At 39.9% G+C, this 23,932-nt stretch overlaps 1 protein-coding gene across 5 annotated transcripts in view; it reads left to right on the top strand.

Moving 5' to 3' along the window:
- The window catches only part of tex2 (testis expressed 2), a 124,086-nt gene that overhangs the window by 21,238 nt on the left and 78,916 nt on the right, over positions 1-23,932 (top strand). The window contains exon 1 of one of the 5 annotated variants that reach the window (XM_041217009.1): positions 20,598-20,678. The exons of 2 other annotated variants lie outside the window; for them this stretch is intronic. The gene's annotated coding sequence lies outside the window, so the exon portion shown is untranslated. Of the gene's footprint in view, positions 1-20,597; positions 20,679-23,932 lie in introns of those variants that run through there. 2 more of the 5 variants (XM_041217011.1, XM_041217010.1) reach the window with 2 other exon arrangements.

Here is a 23,932-nt window from a genome sequence, read left to right on the forward strand (position 1 = left end):
GCATGTGAAGGTGCCGTGGGAGGGGAATGAAGTGATGGAGGAGTGTGGACCAGGGTGTCCTGGAGGGTACAGTCCCTATGGAATGCCGACAGGCGGGGTGAAAGGAATGTGTTTGGTGGTGGCATCATGCTGGAGTTGGCAGAAATGGTGGAGGATGCTCCTTTGAATACAGAGGCAGGTGGGGTGAAAAGTGAGGACAAGAGAGACCCCATCATGTTTCTGGGAGGGAGAGCAAGGTGTGAGGGCAGACGCGCGGGAGATGAGTCGGACATGGTTGAGGGCCCTGTCAACCACAAGTGGGTGAGAAACATCGAAGAAGGAAGACATGTCAGAAGGACAGTTTTGGAAAGTGGCGTCATCGGAACAGATGCGACGGAGGCGAAGGAACTGAGAGAATGGGATGGTGTCCTTACAAGAAGCAGGGTGTGAGGAGCTGTAGTCGAGATAGTTGTGGGAGTTGGTGGGCTTGTAATGAATATCGGTGGGTAGTCCATCACCAAAAATAGAGGTCAAAGAAGGGAAGTGTCGGAGATGGACCGTGTGAAGATGATGGAGGGGTGGAAATTGGAACCAAAATTGATAAATTTTTCCAGGTACAGATGGGAGCATGAAGCTGCACCGAAACAGTCATCAATGTACAGAAAAAAAAAGTTGTGGGAGGAGGACCTGAATAAGACTGGAACAAGGAATGTTCCACATACCCAATAAAGAGACAGGCATAACTGGGACCCATATAGGTACCCATAGCCACCCCTTTTATTTGGAGGAAATGAGACAAGTTTAGGGAGAAATTGTTCAGTGAGGGAACAAGTTCAGCCAGACAGAGGAGAGTGGTGATGGATGTGGATTGTTCAGGCCTCTGTTCAAGGAAGAAGTGGAGTGCCCTCAGACCACCCTGGTAGGGGATGGAGGTGTAGTAGGAATGGACATCCATGGTGAAGAGGTGGTGGTTAGGGCCTGGGAACTAGAAATTATTGATATGATGTAGGGCATCAGAGGAATCATGGATGTCGATGGGAAGAGACTGGACAAGGGGAGAAAGAACGGAGTCAAGATAGGAAGAAAAGAGTTGGCATTTCGAGTCCTCATGACCCTTCAACAGCTAGCTAGTTCTGTTGAAGGGTCATGAGGACTCGAAACGTCAACTCTTTTCTTCTCCGCCGATGCTGCCAGACCTGCTGAGTTTTCCCAGGTAATTCTGTTTTTGTTTTGGATTTCCAGCATCTGCAGTTTTTTGTTTTTATCAAGATAGGAAGAAATGAGTTCGTGGGGCATGGACAGGCTGACACGATTGGTTTAATGGGACAACCCTGTTTGTGGATTTTGGGGAGGAGGTAGACGTGGGCTGTCCAAGGTTGGGAGACTGAGGTTGAAAGCTGGGGAAGGAAGATCTCCAGAGGAGATGAGGTCAGTGACAATCCTGGAAACAGTGGCTTGATGTTCGGTGGTGGGGTCATGGTCCAGGAGGAGGTAGGAAGGTGTCTGCGAGTTGGTGCTCAGCCTCTGCGAGGTAGAGGTCAGTATGCCAGACAACAACACCACCATCCTTGATAACAAAGTCAGGGTTGGACCTGAGAGAACGAAGTGCAGCAAGTTCAGAAGGAGACAGGTTAGAGTGGGTGAAGAAAGGAAGGTAAAGGTAGAATGGGTAAAGAAAGGGAATTGATTCCTTGAGTTGGATGTCCAAGTATTTAAGCAACTGCCAGATTTCCCTCATCACATTAGTGATGGTAAAATGATAGTTGCTTTACATACTGTTACAATTTTAATTTTGTTATTTTGCCAATTTTGTTGGGAGAGAAGAGAGGAAAGGCTTTAATTTGTGCAGAGTATTCCAAAATATTATGTGGATTTTGTATAATGATCAAGTCTCAGAATCTGCAGAAATAGTAAATTTCCAATTTGTTTACATGGATATTTAAAATGTTCCAATACAATCTGCTGTGTTGCAGTTAAAGTGGATCTTGGTCAGAGTTCTAGTGAGGAATTTTGAACTCTCCCTTTAAGTTTGTAGAATGGGTTTGAGTTATGCTCACATCCATTGTCAACACTTTATTTAAAAAAAAAGGTTGATTGCTTTAATTTTAAAATGGATATGGGTCACTTGAATATTTCAAATAGTAATGGCAACCAAGTAGATTTTCCTTCACCTTGGATTTTGGCCTTTGATCATGATGCTTCTTTTTATATTTATTGGTGGATAGAATTGGATTATAGCAAAGAGATTTACATGTCCTAATATCACCCTATGTGGCTTGTCAAATTTTATTTGGTAATATTCCTATGAAGTGCCACGGAATGTTTTACCATGTTATAATGGCTGCATATAAATGTAAATTGTCTCAACCTCTGCTTTTGAGGACAAATAATTCAAGCTCCATTGAGCAACTATGTGGATGGAGAGCGGGGACCACAGGTTCATCCCTGCAGTTTCCCACACGTTTAAGTTCATAATCTGCTTCATCACAAGAAATGTGCTAAAATATTCAAGTAAGCGTATTCTACATAATTTGCACCTACTCGCAGATGAACTTAAGGTTCAGCTGGTTACAGCAGCTTGGAAATACGCTTGCTTACGCTCTCTTGGTTGAGTACAAGTGCAAGGTTGATTTTTGTGATTAAAGGTAAGAACTGCAAATGGAAAGATAAAAAATAGTTTCTTCAAAAAAAAAGGCTTTGAATATTTGCAATATCAATTTGAATTTTATTGTGACCATAATGTAAAAGTTGTACCTATCAGTTCAGATGCAACCTTTTAGCTAGCTTGATTTTATTTTTCCTGCTGATGCTCATCTTGCACTGATTTTAACCCTATGTCCATCAAGTGTGGCTGTTCAGTTTAACTCTGTATGACCCTTATTTGTGCTTTTTCTTTAAAAGATTAGCCCAATTTTCATCACAGGACTGCTGAATTTGAACCAAGAATTTGTTTAGTCAAAGCTTTTAAGTATTTGCATCTTTCTGAACCTTTTGAAGTGCTACGTAATTCAAGTTTTTATAGTTCTTGCAGTTTATGGTTAATGTCATTTAAAGGTGATTTGCCCCATAATTAAAATATTTGAATGTAGGCTTTTGATGCCAACTGCATGGTAAAACATTTTCTTCCTACTCTGCTGAATTAGTTTTTATTAGGAGTTTTCATTTGTTGCAAGTTCAGTACATGCAGTTTTTGTACTCAGCTGTTTGCCTTTGCCTACTTATTTTCTGAATTCTTGCATGTAAATCAGATTAATGACTCCACCGTTAATTTTTGAAATTGCAGCCCATTTAAAACATAATACACTGGGAGTAATTTTGTTATAAAAACAAAGTCCTGGTAAAACTCAGCAGGTCTGGCAGCTTTTGTGGAGAGAAAAACAAAGTTAACGTTGTGAGTCCAATATAACTTTTCTCCGGAAATGTAATTTTATTAGTTAGACTGTAAATTCTGCCTGTCTGGCTTTAATTGGCAGCTGTAAGCTTTTTCCATGTAGCTACTTATATACACACATTTTAGTTGTGATTATGACAATGCTGCTGTAATTTCAGCTGTAGTGTATTTGTAATGCAACAAGCTTGGGGTTGGCAAAATTGCATAGAGCCACTTGGAGGGAGTGATAACTTGCAGTCAGTGTGAAAAGTGCATGAAGTTCAAGTTTAGTGTGGGTTTCTTTTGTCTTGACTGTAGACAATGAACAACATTGTGAATTGTCTTCAACTGCGTAGAACAATTAGCTTGTTTCAAATAAATACAATAAAAGTAATTGGTAAATACTTATTAATTGTTCAACAGATTTTCCATTGGATAAATTCCCTGAAAATGATTGTAGCTTTGTTCAACTGAATAGTGGAACTGATCTGGCTGTATTAATTTTTAAACTGCAGAAACTTGATTCTTGAACTATGGGAAGGCATTGTACAAGTGATTACTAGTACTGTTTGTAATTACAAATAGCTTTATTGTACCCCATTAAAAAATTATGAGCAAATGAGAATATGAGCAATCTGAGACTTTTAACTACAGCAGAGCTGTGATATAACATGCACTGCATGGAATCTAGCATGAAGACAGTTGGCATTCACAGAGCTGTGGAATAACCAAAATAGTTGGTGAGCCAACATATTTGACAGCTAGTTGTTGCTTGCTCCTGCCCCGATACCATTTTCATTGCATTATTCCCCTCCCCTTGTCCCTGACCTGCACCAAGCACAGCAGCTTAACCAAAGGATTATAAATCATTCGATTCATTCTTCTATTTTATGTGGTAACGTATGTGCATGATCTGTTTCTTAGTGGTGTAGGACCAAATCTATCTGGACAATAGATTTTTGTATGATCCAATCAAATATTTAAGGCTAATGCAAAGACTGTACAATGTAAAGCAATCAAATTCAATTGGATTGCAATGACATGATTGCGTCTGCAGCTGTTCAAAAATGAAAAATCTACTTTCTGAGCAGTCAACCTGAAAAGAGATTTTGCCATTCTGTTTTAATGTGTTTGGAGTTAGGTCACAGATCAGCCATGGCAGCATTGAATGAGGAACAGGCTGGTGGGGCTGAATGGCCGATATGTTCCGAATGCATCTCCACTTAAAAGTAAGGATTAAACTGTGTACGTTTCATAACTGAGGTGGAAACCACCCTTGCAAAAAAAACTTGCTAAAATCAAAAAGGGTACTGAAAACACACAGTAATGAGTTTTTAAAAAATCTATCAACTTAGGATCTGAGTGAGTTAATATCATAAATGGCAATATCCTCTTTCGTCTGGTTCCATTGTGACCTTGCTTGGCACCACTCTTGCTTAACTGTATTCTAAAATATCCTGCTTTCAGATTTGTTGCAGTCCAGAACGTACTTCCTGATAGAGTATCTACAATATGACTTTTTCAGAAAGACTTTGTTTCGTAATCTTTTAACATAACTAGCATGGTGTTCAGCAATTTTCTGAGACTCTGGGTAGATGCAGACACATACAGAAATTGAGACTTGTATCTTCTCAGATTGATATTGCTTGTGCATCTGTTGAGATGTGCCAAGCTCCCATTGTGGTCCTCTCTGCTCTAAAATGACCCAAATGCACTTGTGAGAAATTTTGTGACATTTTAAAAATTACTTGTACTTTTTGTTTTTCCACTTGTGGGAGCTTGCTGTGTAAAAATAGCTTCTTCATCCCCTTGAAGGGCACAGAGAGCATAAAATTCTTAAACTGCATTCAAGAGAATTTTTTTAGCCAGCACTTAACAAGCCCAATGAGAGAGAGCACAATTCAAACTTTAGCCTTAGGAAATGAAACTGGGCAAGTGGATTAAGGAGCAGTGTGTAACCATTTTGGAGATGGTGACCATAATATGGTTAGATTAAGGAAAAGGAAAAAATATAGAACGAGTAAAAGTCCTAATTTGGAGAAAGACAAATTATACAAAGCTGAGAGGTAACCTGGCGAAAGTAGAGCGGTTACAGCTACTAGAAGGGAAATCAGTGACAGTCCAGCGGGAGACATTGAAAAGCGAGATTCTACGGCACAGTGTAGACATGTCCCCACGAAGAAAAAGGGTGGTACTGCCAAGTCTAGAGCCCCCTGGTTACCCAGAAACACACAGGGTAAGATAGCTGAAAAGGAAAACCCATGACAGTCACAAAAAAAATTAATGCTGTTGAAAGCCTAGAGCAGAGAAAATACAGGGGCGAAGTAAAAAATGAAATCAGGAAAGCAAAGAAAGGATATGAAAAAATATTGGCAGGTAAAATCAAGGAAAACCCAAAGGTGTTTTATCAGTATCTTAAGAGTAAGAGGATAACTAAGGAAAGGGTAGGGCCATCAGTGATGTACAAGGTAACTTAGGCATTGATGCAGACAATGTGGGCAAGGTTCTTAATGAGTACTTTGTCTCCGTCTTCACTAAGGAGAGGAGTGTGAAATATTGGACACAATAAGCATAACGAGAGAGGAAGTACTGGAGGGACTGATATCCTTGAAAATGGATAAATCCCTAGGGCTGGATGGATTGTATCCTAGGCTGTTAAAGGAAACCAGGGAGGAAATAGTGGATGCCCTGAGGATCTTTTCTCAACCCTCACTAGATACAGGTGAGGTACCAGAGTATTGGAGGTCTGCGAACACTGCATCATTATTCAAAAAGGGTGTGAGGAATAGGCCAAATAATTATAGGCCAGTCAGTCTGACTTTGGTAATGGGTAAATTATTAGAATCATTTCTGAGAACCAGGGTAAATTGTCATGTAATAAGGCATGGATTAAATCGGTCAGTATTGGTTTGTTAAAGGAAAGTCGTGTCTTACTAACTTAATTGAGTTTTTTGAGGAAGTGATGAAGATAGTGCAGTGGGTGTGGTCTACATGGATTTTAGTAAGGCATTTGAAAGGACCGGATGGTAGACTGGTCAGAAATGTAAAAGCTCATGGGATACTGGGGAATGTGGCGGGTTGCATCCAAAATTGACTCAGTGACAGGAAACAAAGGCAACGATCAATGGATGTTTTTGCAAATGGAAAGTGGTTTCCAGTGACGTTCCACAGATCTCAGTGTTGGGTACCTTGCTGTTTGTGGTATATATTAATGATTTGGACTTAAATGTGGGAGGCATGATTGGGAAATTTGCAGATGACCTAAAAATCGGCTGTGTTGTTGACAGTGAAGAGGATAGCTGTGGACTCCAGAAGTATATTAATGGTTTGGTTCAGTGGGCAGAAAAGTGGCAAATGGAATTCAATCTGGAGAAGTGTAAGGTTATGTATTTTGGGAAGGCAAACAAAGCAGGGGAATACACAATAAACGGGATGATATTAAGAGGGGTAGATGAAGTGAGAGACTTTGGAGTGCATGACCACAGGTCCCTGAAGGTGGCAGGGCAGGTAGATAAGGTAACAAAGAAAGCATGTGGAATGCTTTCCTTTATTGCAGGAGGTATAGGATACAAAAACAAGAATGTAATCCTGGAACTGAAAAAATGCTGGTTAGGCCACAGCTGGAATTTTGCATACAGTTCTGTTCACTACATGACAGGAAGGGCATTATTGCTCTGAAGAGACTGCAGAAAAGATTTGCAAGAATGTTGCCAGGGCTGGAAAATTGTAGCTATGAAGAAAGATTAGGTAGGCTAGGTTCGTATTCCTTAGAACAAAGGAGGCTGAGCGATTACTTGATTGAGGCATACAAAATTGAGGGGCCTGGATAGAGTAGAAAGACCCGTTTTTGCTAGCAAAGAGGCCAATTACTAGGGGGCACAGATTTAAGGTGATTGGTAGAAGGATTAAAGGGGATATTAGGAAAAACCTTTTCATTCAGGGTGGTAGGTGTCTGGAATTCGCTGCCCAGATTGCTGGTTGAGGCAGAAACCCTCAACTCATTTAAAAGGTACCTTGATCTGCACTTGAAGTGCAGTAACTTGCAGGGCTATGGACCAGGTACTGGAAGGTGGGATTAGATGGACAGCTAATTTTTTTTTCAGTTGGTGCAGACATGATGGGCTGAATGGCCTCTGTGCTGTAACTTTTATATGGTTCATTTTCCTATATGTAACTACACACTAATTATAAAATTGCATGTACAGCGTTTTAAACCACATAGAGTTGAGATGCTATGTAGTAACTGTACTGGCAATACAATGTTGAGAATGGATGCTATTTCTATATTGGTATGCAAATCAGTGTGTACTTGCCCTACACAAAAAATAATTTGAACATGTTTAAATTTAGAAAGAGTTCATACTTGGACAGCCAACTTTCAAATTAGAATTTTCCTGTCTTGTAATCTATTTAATTTTTAACTTTTAATTTCTTGATGTACAATGCCATATTGAGAAAAGGTGCTGACGGGAAAGTGCAAATTTTTAAATTAACGAGTTAAATGGGAGGTTTAATTGGAAGATAGTGGTTACATTATTGAACAAGAAATCCAGAGGCCTTTTTTATATTTATTCATGGGATATGGGCTAGGCCAGCATTTATTGCCCATCCCTAATTCCTGTTTTCAGAGGGCATTTAAGAGTCAATCCCATTGCTGTGGATCTGAAATCACATGTAGGCCAGACCAGGTAAGGACAGCATATTTCCTTCCCTAAAGGACATTAATGAACCAGATGAGTTCTTATGACAGTCAGCAATTGTCATCATCATCAGATTTTTAATTCCAGAATTTTATTGAATTCAAATCCCACTATCTGCTGTGGTGCGATTTGAACCCAGGACCCCAGAGCATTACTAGCCCAGCGACAATACCACTATGCCTCTGCCTAATAATCTGGAAATGCAAGTCCAAGTCCCACAATGGCACCTGGGGAATTTGAATTCAGTTAATGGAATAAATATGACATAAAAAGCTTAGTATCAGCCATGGTGGCCATGAAACTACCAGAAAGCCTGTCTGGTTCGCTAATGTCCTTTTGGGAAGTAAACATGTCATCCTTACCTGGTCTGGATCTACTTGTAACTCCAGATTCACAGCAATGCAAATCCTTAACTCTTAACTATGCTCTGAAATGGCCTAGCAAGCCATTCAGATGTATAGGTATAGGCAATAACTCCTGGTAGGAGTGACCATTGCACATCTCTTCTGGAGATGAAGTTCTATTTTCAGGCTGAAGACACTTCCCATTATATTGTGTGGCACTATCATCATGCCAAATGGAATAGATTCAGAAGGCATTTGATAAGGTACCACGTTACTACACAAGATAAGATTATGTGGTGTAGGGGATAACATTAGCATGGATAGCTAATGGAAGCAGGTAGAAGGGGCAAATGGGCCATCTTCTGTTTGGCAGGCTGTAACTAGTGGAGTGCCACAGGGATCAGTGCTGGGGTCTCAACTATTTACAATCTATGTCGATGACTTGGCTGAAGGGACCGAATGCATGGTAGCTAAATTTGCTGATGACATCAAGATAGGTAGGGAAGCAAGTTGTCACGAGCTGAAGAGCCTATAAAGGGATATAGATAGGTCACGTGAGTGGGCAAAAATTTGGCAGAGGGGGCATTATGTGGGAAAATGTGAACTTGTCAACTTTGACAGGAAGAATAGAAAAACTACTATTTAAATGGAGAGAGATTGCAGTACAGAGGGACCTGGGTGCCCTGGTAAATGAATCACAAAAAGTTTGTATACAGGTACAGCAAGTGATTATGAAGGCAAATGGGATGTTATTTATTGCAAGGGGAATGGCATATATAAGTTGAAGATCCTGAAGGGTTTTAAAGTGTGGATACCGGGAGGATGTTTCCACTTGTGGGAGAGACTAAAACCAGGGAACACAGTTTAAGAATAAGAGGTCTACTGTTTAAGACAGAGAACAGAAGAAATTTTTTCTGAGGGTCGTTAGTGTGTGGATCCTCTTCCCCAGAAAGCAATGGAGGCTGGGTCTTTGAATTTATTCAAGGCTGAGTTAGACAGAATTTTGATAGACAAGGGAGTCAAGGGGGGCACATGGCAAAGTGGAGTTGAGATTGCAACCAGATCAGCCTTTATCTTATTGAATAGCACAGCAAGCTCCAAGGGCTGAATGGCCTGCTCCTCATATGTTCCTAGAACAGATCAAGCCATTAGCAGCGGTAAAATTGTATTCCAGTTAACATGTAACCTCATGGCCTGGCATATCCCTCATCTATCATTACTATCGAATTAGGGGAGTAACTGTTTCAATGAGTTGAGGAAGAGCATATAAGGAGCAGTAGCAAATATACCTAAACAGAGAACAGAAGGTGCTGGGAAGACTCAGCCGGTCTGGCAGCGTCTACGGAGAGAGAAACAGTGTTAATGTTTCGAGTCCAAAATGACTCTTCTTTGGAACTGAAGAGAGGTAGGAATATGGTCAGTTTTATGTTGTTTTTCTGTTGCTTAGGCCTTAAGTTCTGGAATTCCCTCCTGTAACCTCTCTGACACTGTACCTACTTTTCTTCCTTTAAGGCCCTCCTTAAAACTTACCTCTTTGACCATGTTTCTCACATGTTGTTGGAGATTTGATGGGCCAAAGGGCCTTTTCTGCACTGTGATTCTGTGATGTTTTTGGCCATCTGCTTAAATATTGTCTTATGTGATTTGGTGTCTGATTTTGCTTCAAAACAGTTTTGTGAAGAGCCTTGGGATATTGAATTACATTAAGGAATTTATATAAATATAAGTTTTAAACTGGTGTAGTGGTATTGTTGTTGGACTAGTAATCCAGAGACCCAGGGTAATGATCTGAGTTCGAATCCCACCATGGCAGATGGTGGAATTTGAATTCAATAAAAACCTGAATCAAAAGTCTGATGATGACCATGAAACCATTGTCTGTTGTTGTAAAAACCCATCTGGTTCACTTTAAATGCCCTTTAGGGGAAGGAAATCTGCTGTCCTTACCTGGTTTGGACTACATGTGACTCCAGACCCACAGCACTCTTACAGATGCACCCTGAACAAGGGCAATCAGGAATGAATTTAAAAAAACAAGCTTGAAACTGACACAACTGATGGAGAGGTTTTTTTATAGGGACATACATGCAGGAATAGGCCAGGGCCACTCAGCTCCTGATTACAGCCTTGGTTCAAACATGGGCAAATGAGCTGAACTCCAGAGGTGAGATGAGAGTGACTGCCCTTGACATCAAGGCAGCATTTGACAGTGTGGCATCAAGGATCCCAAGCAAAACAGGAGTCAGTGGGAATCGGGATGGGGCGGGGGGATCTCTCCACTGGTTAGAGTCATACCTAGCACAAAGGAAGATGGTTGTGATTGTTGGAGGTCAGTCATTTCAGCTCTAGGACATCACTGCAAGAGTTCTTCAGGGTAGTGTCCTCAGCCCAGCCATCTTCAGCTGCCTCATCAATGACCTTTTTTCCATCATAAGATCAGAAGTTGGGATGTTCACTGATGATTGCACAATGGGGGGTTCAGCGCCATTCGCAACTCCTCAGATACTGAAGCAGTCCATGTCCAAATGCGGCAAGACCTGGACAATACCCAGGCTTGGGCTGACAAGTGGCAAGTAACATTTGCATCACGCAAGTGTCAAGCATTGACCATCTCCAATAAGAGAGAACCCAGCTATCACCCCTTAATGTTCAATGGCATTACCATCACTGAATCTCCCACTATTAACATCCTGGGGGTTACCATTGACCAGAAACTGAACTGGACTAGCTGTATAATTACTGTGGCTACAAGAGCAGGTCAGAGGCTAGGAATCCTGTGATGAGTAACTCACCTCCTGACTCCCCAAGGCCTGTCCACCATCTATAAGGCACAAGTCAGGAATGTGATGGAATACTTCCTACTTGCCTGGATGAATACAGCTCCCACAGCACTCGAAGATTGACACCATCCAGGACAAATCAGCCCACTTGACTGGCACCATACCTACAAACATTTACTCACTCCACCACCAACGCACAGTAGCAGCAGTGTGTACCATCTATAAGATGCACTGCAGGAATTCACCAAGGCTTCTTTGACAGTGACTTCCAAACCCTTGACCACTACCATCTAGAAGGACAAGGGCAGCAGATAGATGGGAACATCACCACTTGGAAGTTCCCCTCCAAGTCACTGACCATCCTGACTTGGAAATATATCGCCATTGCTTCACTGTGGCTGGGTCAAAACCTGGAGCTCCCTTCCTAACAGCACTGTGGGTGCACCTACACCATATGGACTGCAGAGGTTCAAGAGGGCAGCTCACCACCATCTTCTCAAGGGCAATTAGGGATGGGCAATAAATGCTGGCCCAGCCAGCGAAGTCTACATCCTGTGAATAAATAAATAAATAAAATTAGGCCCTTCAAACCTGCTCCACCATTTAACTAGATCATACCTGATCATCTGCCTCAACACCATCTTCCGGCGCTATCCTCGTATCCATTGATGTCATTGGTATCTAAAAACCTTCAACCTCTGCTTTGAACATACTCAATCACAGCCCTCTGGGGTATAGAATTCCAAATATTCACCACCCTCTGTCAGAAGAAATTCCTCCTCTTCATGGTTCTAAATGGCCTGCCTCTTATTCTGAGACTGTTGTCTGGCTCTAGACCTGCTAACCAGGGCAAGCAACCTTCCTCATCTACCTTGTTGAAGAATTTTGTACACTTCAATGAGATCTCCTCTCATTCTTCTAAACGCTAGTGAATACAGGCCCATTCTCTTCGATCTTTCCTCATAGAGCAATCCCAGCATCCCTGGATTACTCTGGTAAACAACTATTGCACTCCCTCTATAGCCAATGTATCCTTCCTTAGGTAAGAAGACAAAAACTACACACACTACTCCAGGTGTGATCTTGTCAAGGTTCTATACAGCTACAGCAAAGCCTCCCTACTCCTGTACTCAAATCCCTTTGCAATAAAGGCTAACGTACCATTTGTCTTCCTAATTGCACCTGCATGTTAGCTTTTAGTGACTTATAATCAAGAACACCCAAATTTCTTTGGACATCAATATTTCCCAATCTTTCCCCATTTAAGAAATACCCTGCATTTCTGTTTTTCTTACCAAAACTGATAACTTCACATTTTTCCACATTATATTCCATCTGCTGCCATGTTCTTTGTCCGCTCGTTTAGCCTGTCTAAATCTCATTGAAGTCTCTTTGCATCCTTCTCACAACTCATATTTCCACCAAATTTTGTGACATCAGCAAATTTGGAAATATTACATTTGGTCCTCACATCCAAATCATCGATGTAGATTGTGAATAGCAGGGGCCCCAAGTACTGATCCATGTGGTTTCCCACTAGTCACAGCTTTCCAACCTGAGAATGATCTGTTTATTCCTACTGTTTTCTGTCAGTTAACCAATCCTCAGTCCATGCCAGTATATTTCCCTCAATTCCATGAGCTCTATATATTCTATAGAGATATACTCTATACTGATCTTTCCAACTTTGTTGGAAATGTCTTTGAGCATGGCCAGATACATATACATGTAAGTGATGTGACTTACTTCCTTTAATAGCAGTGCTTGGCTGATGCTGTCTGTGCATAGAGTGGTCTATGACGAGTAGCTACTGCTCATATGTTGCTTCCTGACACTGATCAGAAAGCTCGAGCTCATTGAAGTAAATTGATTACAGTTGGTGTGATTTTTACATTTAAGGTTAAAATAAATCAATATAAATGCCTGAAAACAGATTCCCATAGCAATTTGACAATTCATACAATCAACTCTGGTATAAACAGAAAATACTGGAAATACTCAACAGGTCAGGCAGCATCTGTGGAGAGAGACAGAGCTAATGTTTTGTGTCAATAACCTTTCATTAGACTGTTCTGATGAAAGGTTATCAGCTTGAAATGTTAACTCTCAGATGCTGCTTGACCTGCTGAGTATTTCCAGCATTTTCTATTATTATTTCAGATTTCCAAACTCTGCGATTTATTGCTTTTGAATTAACTCCAGATCCTCCTCATAGTATTTGGAAGCAAGAGCATATTTATAGCAAAGGTGTAGTGTGGAAATGAGCCTTCATTTAACAGTAAAATTTAGTAAAAATATTTATCAAACTTGATTGTGGTGTAAAATTTAGGCACCTTGAATATTTTTAAAGACAGCGTGAGTACAATACAGCCTGTTTCTGTTCTGCACATTCTGCAGTAGTATTATTGTAAATGCATGGCTTTCAGTTTTAGATAATTCAAGCTTATTGATGTTTTTTAATCTTTACTAAAATGTTCCATCTGTCAAATTGACACATGCAGTTTCTCTTTTGAAAGAAGATTTTGTTTCCTCAGTTGATAAGTCATCCCAATGCTTTACAACTGACAGATTACTTAGCAAGTGGTCACTATTGTTCATGGAATTAAACAGCGCAGAAGGAAGCCATTTGGCATGTTGTGCCTGTGTTAGATGGGTAAAGGTGAAAGCTGGTATAAGCACAGCAAAGTCCAAAAAGTAGGAAGTGAGTGAATGACTAGATGACCTGTTTTTGTTCATATTAGCTGAGGCATGAATGTTGGCCAGGCCATCAGGAAAACTCCCTGCATTTCAAATTGTGCCATAGAATGTTTTATTCCACTGCAATCTGTAATCTCATGACTCAGTATAGCCCTTACTCTTCCATGTGGAGTGAATCAAATTGGCTGAAGACTTTTTTTCTATCAAAGACCTCTCTATCAAAAGGTCAGAAGTGATGATTGCTGATTATACAGCCTTCAGATCCATTTGCAACTCTTCAGATAATGAAACAATGCTTACTTGCATGCAGCAAGACTTGGGCTGCTGAGTGGCAAGTAACAATTGTGGCACATAAGTTCCAGGCAATGATCGGCTTCAAGAATGTCTAACCATTTCCTGACGGCATTCCATGGCATTTCCATCATCTAATCTTGCACCATAATCATTCTGGGGAGGTGGGGGAGGGTCACCCTCATATATGAGGTACTTGTAAGGAGTGTTGTGGAATATTCTTTCACTTGTCTGGATGAGAGCAGCTTCAAAAATCAGGAAGCTCGAACATCAGGACAAAGCAGTTGAGTGTCACCCCATCTACCACCATAAACATTTATTCACTTTTCCACTGTTGCACTTTAGGTACAGTGTGTACCATCTACAAAATGCACTGCAGCAACTTAACAGCACCTCCCAAGCCTGCAACCTCTTCCATCTAGAAGAAAAAAGGCACACAGGAATCCCAAGCCTGCAAGGTCCTCTCCAAGTCTCATGCCATCCTGACTTTGAAATATATTGTCCCTCCTTCATTGCTAGGTAAAAATCCTGGAGTTCCTTGCCTGCCAGCACTGAGTACCCGCACCTCGCAGTTTGCAGTGTTTCAAGAAGATAGCTCACCGCCACCCCCTCGAGGGCAATTTGGGCTTGGGCAATGAATGCTGGCCTTGCCCACATCCTGCAAGTGAATAATTTTTAAAAAGCTGAAAATTTACATCTTAAGTGCTCTGCCATCTCATTATAATTGCATGTTCGCACATTTGAGGGTTTCTTCAATAAAGTTCAGTGTACTGCTGGACAGCCAACTTCCTATTTCCCACATCGGCCATTCTTATGGTTTCTAAAATTGCTGATTTATTACAGTTTTCTGGAATGTTATGAACAGTTTTACTGTGGATTCATGTCCAACAGGTTGAGACTGGCAATGCACATTTCGTGTGTAACTCTTGCAGCAACAAGGACTTTCATCTAGAACAAAAACAAAAATACCTGGAAAAACTCAGCAGGTCTGACAGCATCAGTGGAGAGGAATACAGTTGACGTTTCGAGTCCGTATGACCCTTCATCAGAACAGCGCTTCCCAAACTTTTCCAAGTATGATCCCATTTTAATGCCTTAAACTTCATGTAACCGCAGAGTAAAAATTTGGGGGGACTTTCATCTGATCTGTATTCCAGGTAAACAATAACCCACTTAGTTTAGCTCCTACACCCTCTTGCATTTTCTGTTTGGCATTTAGTATCCGTATCAATTTGATGCATTTCAGGAATTAATTGCACAAAAGATGTTCTTGATCTTAAAGTACAACAAAAGTCCTTTGCTGTTGACAGTTGTATGCTTAATGGTTGATTTGTAATTTTTTTTACTGCAAAAGCCTTCACTAACAATTCTGTGCTGAAATAGATTCTAAAGTATAGTAAGAGTAAAGTTCTCTCAGTTTGCTTTTTCACTATCCTTCAGCGATTTACGACCAAAAGGCTTTTGTTGATTTCTTAGACATTGTTAAAATTCATTGCCTCTCCAAAGACAATCCTTTTTTAAATTAATTCTTGCAACATGGGTGTTGCCGACATTTATTCCTTATCCCTAATTGCTCTCCAAGGTGATGTTGGGCCCAATTCTTGAACTGCTGCAGTCAGTGTATTGAAGTTGCTTGTATAATGCTGTCATATAGGGAACTCAGTATTTTGCCACGTGACAATGAGGAATCGGCAATATATGTCCAAGTTGGGATAGCTTGTGACTTGAAGGTGATGGTGTTCCTGCTGCTCTTCTCCTTCTAGGTCAGGGCTTCCCAAGCTGTGGGTTGTGACCTGTGGGGTTATGAGGTGGGGCTCACAAGATGAGATTTTGGGGTCATGAACTCTGGGGTAGCAATATCTGCCCTGAGACTCAATAATTTCTGATAGCATTAAGGCCTCTTTAAATGCTTGCATTTTGTTTGTCTAAAGGGCTGCTCTCCCCAGTCTAATTGCTGCTGTTTTAAAAAAAAAATGCCTGTGAATAGGTGGGTTTTCATGTTTCTTTTGGAAACCTCTGCCTTTTCATGAGCCTCAACTTCTGCCCCCTCCCCCTGCTGAACAAAACTTGTACCCCCCCAAAATTTTCACTCTGCGGTTACATGAAGTCTGAGGCATTAAAATGGGATCATGCTTGGAAAGGTTTGGGAAGCGCTGTTCTAGATGTTAGAGATCTCAGATTTGGGCGATGCTACTTAAGTTGCTACAGTGCATTCTATAAACAATGCATATTGCAGCCACTGAAGAAATTTTCCCATGAAGAATTTTAAAAAGTGTTTCATTGCTCATTGAGAGATTTACAGGAGATTTATACATGAATCAGCCATTACATTGATGCTGAAGGAAGTTTGTGATTGAAAAATGGTCTTTACAGTAGTGGGGAGGCTTAGATGATTTGTAAAGGAGAGCATTGACATACCCAACGAGGTCAGAGAAGAGCCCCGGAGAACCCGGAGTTAATGGAATAAGAATCAAAGCAACTGAGCCAAAAACCAATAATTAACCGAGGAATGCAAGAGCAGAGATCCAGAAAGGGATTCTGTGGACTGCAAGATTGTTGGTGATCAAAGGGCCATACTAAATTGCATATTGATCATGGATTAGACCAGAGCTTTCAAGATAATTTGAAAATTAATAGCAACTCCCATAAGCTTAGAAAGTACTGATGTAAGGCTGTAGGCTAAAATTAAAAAAGATTGCATTTTTTAGGATTAGGTGAATATTGCTAAAAAGAGAGACATGTTCCGAAGCTGCTTGTCTTGCCCTCGTCAGGAGAAATGCAAGAATGCCTAACTTCAAACAATCACAGCAATTTATGCTACAGGAGGAAAGAGTGCTAATTAGTTGCCAAGTTGACCCGTATTGGCTGAGGTGTTGCCATGGAGAAGGCAATAGGGAAACCAAGCTCCCACATAATTAAGAAGGTGCAAGCTTTGAACATATTATTTTGTTTGCAGAGAATGTGCCCTTGCGTATGAATGTATGTCACTTCTAGCAAGCGTAAATGGCAATGCCTCAGCCAATCCAAGTTGAACTTGCCAACCAATCAGCACCCTTTTCTCCTGTAGTATAAATTGTTACGACTGGTTGAAATTTGGCATTCTTGTGTTTGTCCTGATGAGTGCAAGGTGAAAAGCATCGGCAACACGCCTCTTCAGCAGTATTCTAGTTCTGTACCACTAAGCAACTGATTAGATGAATCTAAGCAAATTTCCAAGGAGGTAAAAGTAATTTGTGAGTAAGAAAAACTGAAGAAATGACAAACGACAGTGATAATTTGGCTGTGTACATCTTGAGGACCATGGCAAGAATGCTTTTAGACCAGAGGTCCAAATGTAGTGCAGAGAGCAGGGATTCTGATTGGCTTGATGTTGGTCATCATGGTTGATCAGAATGAATCAATGCAGAAAATATCTTTGCTGAGATCAAGATTACAGTTAGAGGACAAACATGAGCCAAAATTTCTTTTGGAACAGCTAGCACCTATTCCTTCAGGATTGAAGAGGTGTAGAAAGAAGATTTGCAGAAGATTTGCAAGGAACAGAAAAATAGCAGTTGACATTTTTAAAATAATTAGCAGTTCTAACATGGATTCACAGAAGTTCCAAGCATATATAGAGTTTACTTGGGTTGCTTCAGGCTAAAGAGATTGAATCTAATGGGTTGATTTTTTTATTTAAACAGTAGAATAGACATGATGTTACCAAATGTAATATAAGAACTAATGAAAGGATGAGTGAAATAGAAACCCTACTTGTTAGCAAATTTCATTTGGCATATATAGATATATACAGATGAGTGAAAGTATCAGATTAAGAAAATTTGTGAATAATTCTTGAATTAAGTTGAGTTAAAGTAAAAAATTGAGGGGATTTAGAAGGTAAAAGACTTGAGATGAAGCTGAAAAGTTCATTGAGACAATGAGGGCAAGATAGCTAGAAATGAAATGGACAGAATAGAGATTTTAGAAATTACCACAATGTTGCAGAAGCACTAAATGGAAGACTGCTGTGTTGTGATTCTTTACATTGTACTTTCATAACATTCGTGGTCAATAGCAGAAGAAAAAGTAAATGTAATGACGTATATGAGATGGGCTTGCAGATCCCACATGTTGTTCTGAATGGACTATCAATGGTCTTTATGTATCTAAAACTAGGAGCACAATTTCAGAATAAGGAGTCTCCCCTTTAAGACTGAGATGAGGAACAGTATCTTTGTAGGACATTTAACCTTTGGAATTCTTGATCCCAAAAAGCAGTGCAGGTTGGGTCCATTGAATATATTCAAGGCTGAGTTAGACAGGTTTTGATCTTTGAGAGTTGTAGTCATAGAGGTCTACAGCACAGAAAAAGGCCCTTTGGCCCATCGAGTCTGCACCAGTCAAACAAGTACCTAGCTATTCTGATCCCATTTTCCAGCACAAGGCCCATAGCCTTGTATGCCATGGCCTTGCAAGTGCACATCCAAATACTACTTAAACGTTATGAAGGTATCTGCCTCTACCATCCTTTCAGGCAGCAAGTTCCAGATTCCCACCACCCTCTAGGTGAAAAAATTCTTTCTCACATCCCCTCTAAACCTCCTGCTCCTGACCTTAAATCTATACCCCCTGGTTATTGATCCCTCCACCAAGGGGAAAAGTTCCTTCCTGTCTACCCGATCTATGCCCCTCATAATTTTATACAGCTCAGTCATGACCCCCCTCAATCTCCTCTGCTCCAGGAAAGATAACCCCAGTCTATCCAATCTCTCCTCATAACTAAAACTCTCCAACCCAGACAACATCCTGGTAAATCTTCTCTGCACTCTAGTGCAATCACATCCTTCTAATAATGTGGATTCCAGAACTGCACACAATAGTCTAGCTGTGGCCTAACCAGCGTTTTATACAGTTCCAGCATAACTTCCCTGCTCTTATATTCTATGCCTTGGCTAATAAAGGCAAGTATCCCATATGCCTTCTTAACCACCTTTATCTACCTGTCCCGCTACCTTAAGGGACCGGTGGACATGCACACCAAGGTCCCTCTGATCCTCTGTACTTCCCAGGGTCCTACCATTCATCGTGTATTCCCATGCCTCGTTTGTTCTGCCCAAGTGCATCACCTCACACTTATCTGGATTAAATTCCATTTGCCACTGATTAGCCCATCTGACCAGCCCATCTATATCCTCCTGTAATCTAAGGCTATCCTCCCCACTGTTTACCACCCCACCAATTTTCGTGTCATCCGCGAACTTACTGATCAACACTCCTACATTCAAATCTAAATTATTTATATATACCACAAACAGCAAGGGACCCAACACCGATCCCTGTGGAATCCCACTGGATACAGGCACCCAGTCACAAAAACACCCCTTGACCGTCACCCTCTGCTTCCTGCCACTCAGCCAATTCTGGATCCAATCAGCCAAATTGTCTTGGATTCCATGGGCTCTTACCTTCGTTATCCGTCTCCCATGCGGGACCTTATCAAAAGTCTTGCTGAAGTCCAAGTAGACTACGCCAAGTGCGAGTGGAGGGTAATGGAGAGGCAGGCAGGAATGTGGAGGAGAGGCCACAACCTGAACAGCCATGATCTTATTGAATGGCAGAATAAGCTCGAGGGGCTGAATGGCTACCTCTTTCATTTCTTGTTATGTTCTTATGCACTTTAATTTGGATGACTGGAATCCAATGATCATGTTCAAGATAAGGATAAGCCTGAAATTTGTGGAAAATATAATTGTATAAATGTTGCATAAAGCAAACTATTTTAAAAGCTTAAAAGTGTCTTTGAGATAGGAAACCAGCCTTGCTCCCAGAAATCACTAGTCAATTGTCTGTTTTGTAAACTAAAATTCATGGGCATTGCCTTTAATAATGCAGACAAGAAGAAAATAATAACATGGTATGTCTAAATACTAAGAATGCTGGAGTGATGTATATAAATTATGTCTGATGCCACAAACTCCACTTGTATAACCATTTTAATTTTTAAAGTTTTTTTATGAAGGTTTTCATCCAATTTAAGCTTGTTTATCTTCAACATTTTCCAAAAGTGATATAATTGAAATCGTGAACTTGCCAGTGTAGTGTATATAATTCATTTTTTACCATGCTTGGCCACACTTGGTGTTATGATGCTTTCCCTTATTTTTTATTTTTCTCTCTAGCTCCCTGCAACACAGACAAAAATCTGTATTGATTTTTGTTGTCAGCCATCCATTGGTATATTTATAGATTTCTACTAGGAATGGAACTTTTTTTTTACATATGTCACATTTAAACTGCACATTTATTATAAAATCTATTCAAATTGAAGTGATCTGGCTTTATTTGTAGTATTCTTTGGGGCAAGGCCTGAAATGTGGGACCTGCTCTTTTTTTTTACAATTCAATACTGAAATTTCTGGTTTTCAATGTTTTCTTTCTTTACAGATTTTTAAAATATATTTGTTCATGGAATGTGGGTGTCATTGGAAAGGCCACCATTTATTGCCAGCATGTTCCTTGGTTGCAATGTTGGGAAGTAAGTTTGCTGCATATTAATTTTAAAAGATGGTGTAAGTGCACTTGAGGTAACTCCTCCGTTAGAGAGAGCACTTTTCCCTCCTGGTGTTTTTCTTAAATGGTGATGTTTCCTTCCCCACATTACCATGGGCATTTTGCTTGATAAATCTTATCTGAATTAGCTAAATCAATTCAGCAATTAATATAAATGCTGCAGCGTTAAAGCTTGCAATTTGGACCCTTGTAAGTGATAGTCTTGAAGTAAGAGGTCTCTCAGGGATCAAAATGGGTATAGAACAGAAGTTAATAGAACAATTTAAACTACAGTAAATAAAATGTATTTAAATTTAAAGGGATCAGGCCTGAGGAGGAGAGAAGAAAATTAAAACCTTGCTAAAGGACTTGGCCAAACTGAGAATTTAGCATGAAATCAGATTACAGAGAAGGAAATGACTAAAATTTGCTACTGGCCCATTCATAGAGGGTAACTTAATCTTGTAACATACTCCTCTCATCACAAACGAGTGAAATTGTTTAGACATCAGCTAATTCAAATGTTTTCTGTTAGATTTCTACCTATGCTGGTAAATGCTGTGACGATCTTTTGGAATGTAATAGAAACGTGTTAGTAATTCTTCAACTATAACTGCAGGTAGCTCTAAGAGGGCAGTTATGCCAACAATAGAACCAAAAATACTAGTAAATCTAGTTTTAATTATCTGAAAAATGCAGCCTTTTTATTTGATATATGATTGTTTACTTGTTTATCCTTGTGTGTTGTTGCAAGCTGGGAACAAAAGTAGTGCATATGGAATGAACTTTATTTGAAGAAAGTGGCACATTTAAGATTTTATTTAAGTATTTCAAATGTATATACAAAGATTCAAGGAAGAGGAGCAGAAGTTAGATTAAACAGTTCCAGTTGCAGAGCTAACACCAACACAGGTTGCGTTGAAATTTTAGTCTTCAGGCAGAACAGTTATGAGGCACTAAACCTCAATCATTGAGTTCTGGTTGAAAAGTTCAATTTTTGAATGTTAAGGATCATTGCTTCACCCACGTATGTTTTTTTTTTGCTTGTTGTCATTTTTTTATTCATAGAAGAGTATTTTTCCCTACAGTGGAAAGTGGAGGTGGCTTCAATTTTTGCAATGCCTGTTTCCTGGTCTACCTAGATTTGCGGTCTGTGGAAAAACTCTCAAATAGGATCTTTCTTGTGACAGTAGCTGAATGTTGATTATACCTCTCAGAAAATTGCGTAGTATTTTGTGCTGTTTGTACGTTTTGGTTGGAATTACACTGAGTAAAAGTACCATTTCAAAACTGCAACTTTTGTACTTCAATTCTTTTACATTTGTATTCAATACATTTTATAGATCATACAATTGGGGCTGCTTTGTTTGGTTGTTTGTTTAAAGGATGCAACTTGATGTATAACTTACATTTTAGCCCTTATTAGTATTGTTTTGTAGGTGCAAAGTAGAGGCTTATGCTGAGCAGATTATTAGAAAGATACATTGGAAATGCTGGAGAACAAGTTTCAATGGTTATCAGCTTGTCATGGAAATGTAGAAGTGGAATCCTGCCATAATCTTGTGTTTTCTCTCTCAGATATACATACCTTTGCTCAGTTCTCTGCTTAACAACAGAATGGCAATAAGATACTTGGAGCATGCAACTTGCAAGTGCCAGTTGACGATAAAATCATTGAATTTTTAGCACCAAGGTAGACTTTCATGCTACCTTGTGTTGTTAGCTCTACAATTGGAACAGTTGAATCTAATTTCTCTTCCTGTTCATTGAAACCTTGCATATGCTTTTGAAATATTTAAATTATATAGTCTCTGATTCAATAGTCACTTGTAGCAAAATATTTGTTTTCTAGTAACCCTTTGCATGAAAGCAGTTATTCTAACTTGCTTATTTGTTTTAGTAATAGTCCCGAATCCATGCCTGGTTATTGTTAATCAATGGAAACAACGACCTCTATTTACCCTTTAAAAAGTTCCCTTCATTTGTACTGGCAAAATATACTGCCTTTGCATTGTCATCTAAATCCCAAGAACAAAAAACTCTTTTGGATCCTCTTTATCTTCTCTTCCAGTGGAAATTTCCAGTTTTAGTTTTATCCATAACTATTTATTCCTGTTAATCATTTAATGAGCGTCAAAAGATTCTCAGCATTATACCTCATATAACCATGCTGAGGAATTTGAGCTTTGAATTGTTGGACACTAGACTCTTTCCATCCCTGGGAAAAGGGAGAAGCAGGTAGGGTTTGTAAGCCAGGAACGAGGGAAGACAGTGTGTGCATTTGTTAACTTAGTATGTTAAATTCAATATAAATAACTCCATTTGCAACATTGTGGCAAGAATTGAAAACTGTTCTCCAGTGTTTATGTTCGTCTTAACTGATGCTGGAACAAAAATGCTAATGGCAAAGTTAGGAAACCCAGTTTTCTACTGGCATCTTTTGAACAAAAAAAAGAGCTGTTACATTTCTGGCTATTTACGATAAGTCCCAAGTAACAAGGGCAATAGAGGAACAAATCTGTAAGCATTTTTCAGAGAACTGTAAAAATAATAGACCGGTAATTGTACGGGATTTCAATTACCATAATCAGGACTGGGTGGTGGTGTGTGGGTGGGAATACAGAGTAAAGGTCAAAAGGAGTGAAGAATTCCTAAAATGTGTACGGGAGAACTTCCATAATGTGTGTTTCAAACCTAACAAGGAAGAACATTGTTGGACCTAGTTCTGTGGAATGAAGTAAAGCATGTTGTGTGTTGCATTGGGTGAACATCTGTATAATAGTGATCATTAATGTCATAATGGAAAAAGACAAAAAAAAATGGTGAAGATATCCGACTGGAAGAGTGCAAATTTCAATGATTTGGGAAGTGATCTAGGCCAGGTGAACTGGGACAAAGACTGGTCAGTAAAACAGTTAATGAACAATGGTAGGCCTACAGGATGGAGGAACTTTGGCTACAAAGGATGTGATTGATGTACTGACTTAAGTACTTTGTATCCGTCTTGACAAAAGAAGTTAATAAAAACACAAAATATGAACATACAAACAAGGAGCAGGAGTAGACTATTCGACCCCTCGAGCCTGCTCTGCCATTTAATAAGATTATGGCTGATCTGATAGTAACCTCAAATCTGCATCCCACCTGCCCCCAATAACCTATCACCCTGTTGCTTACCAAGAATCTATCCACCTCTGTCTTAAAAATATTCAAATGCTCTGCTTCCACAGTTTTTTCAGG

The sequence above is a fragment of the Carcharodon carcharias genome, chromosome 22 (genome assembly GCF_017639515.1).
Source record: "Carcharodon carcharias isolate sCarCar2 chromosome 22, sCarCar2.pri, whole genome shotgun sequence".
NCBI classification, from domain to species: Eukaryota; Metazoa; Chordata; class Chondrichthyes; order Lamniformes; family Lamnidae; genus Carcharodon; species Carcharodon carcharias.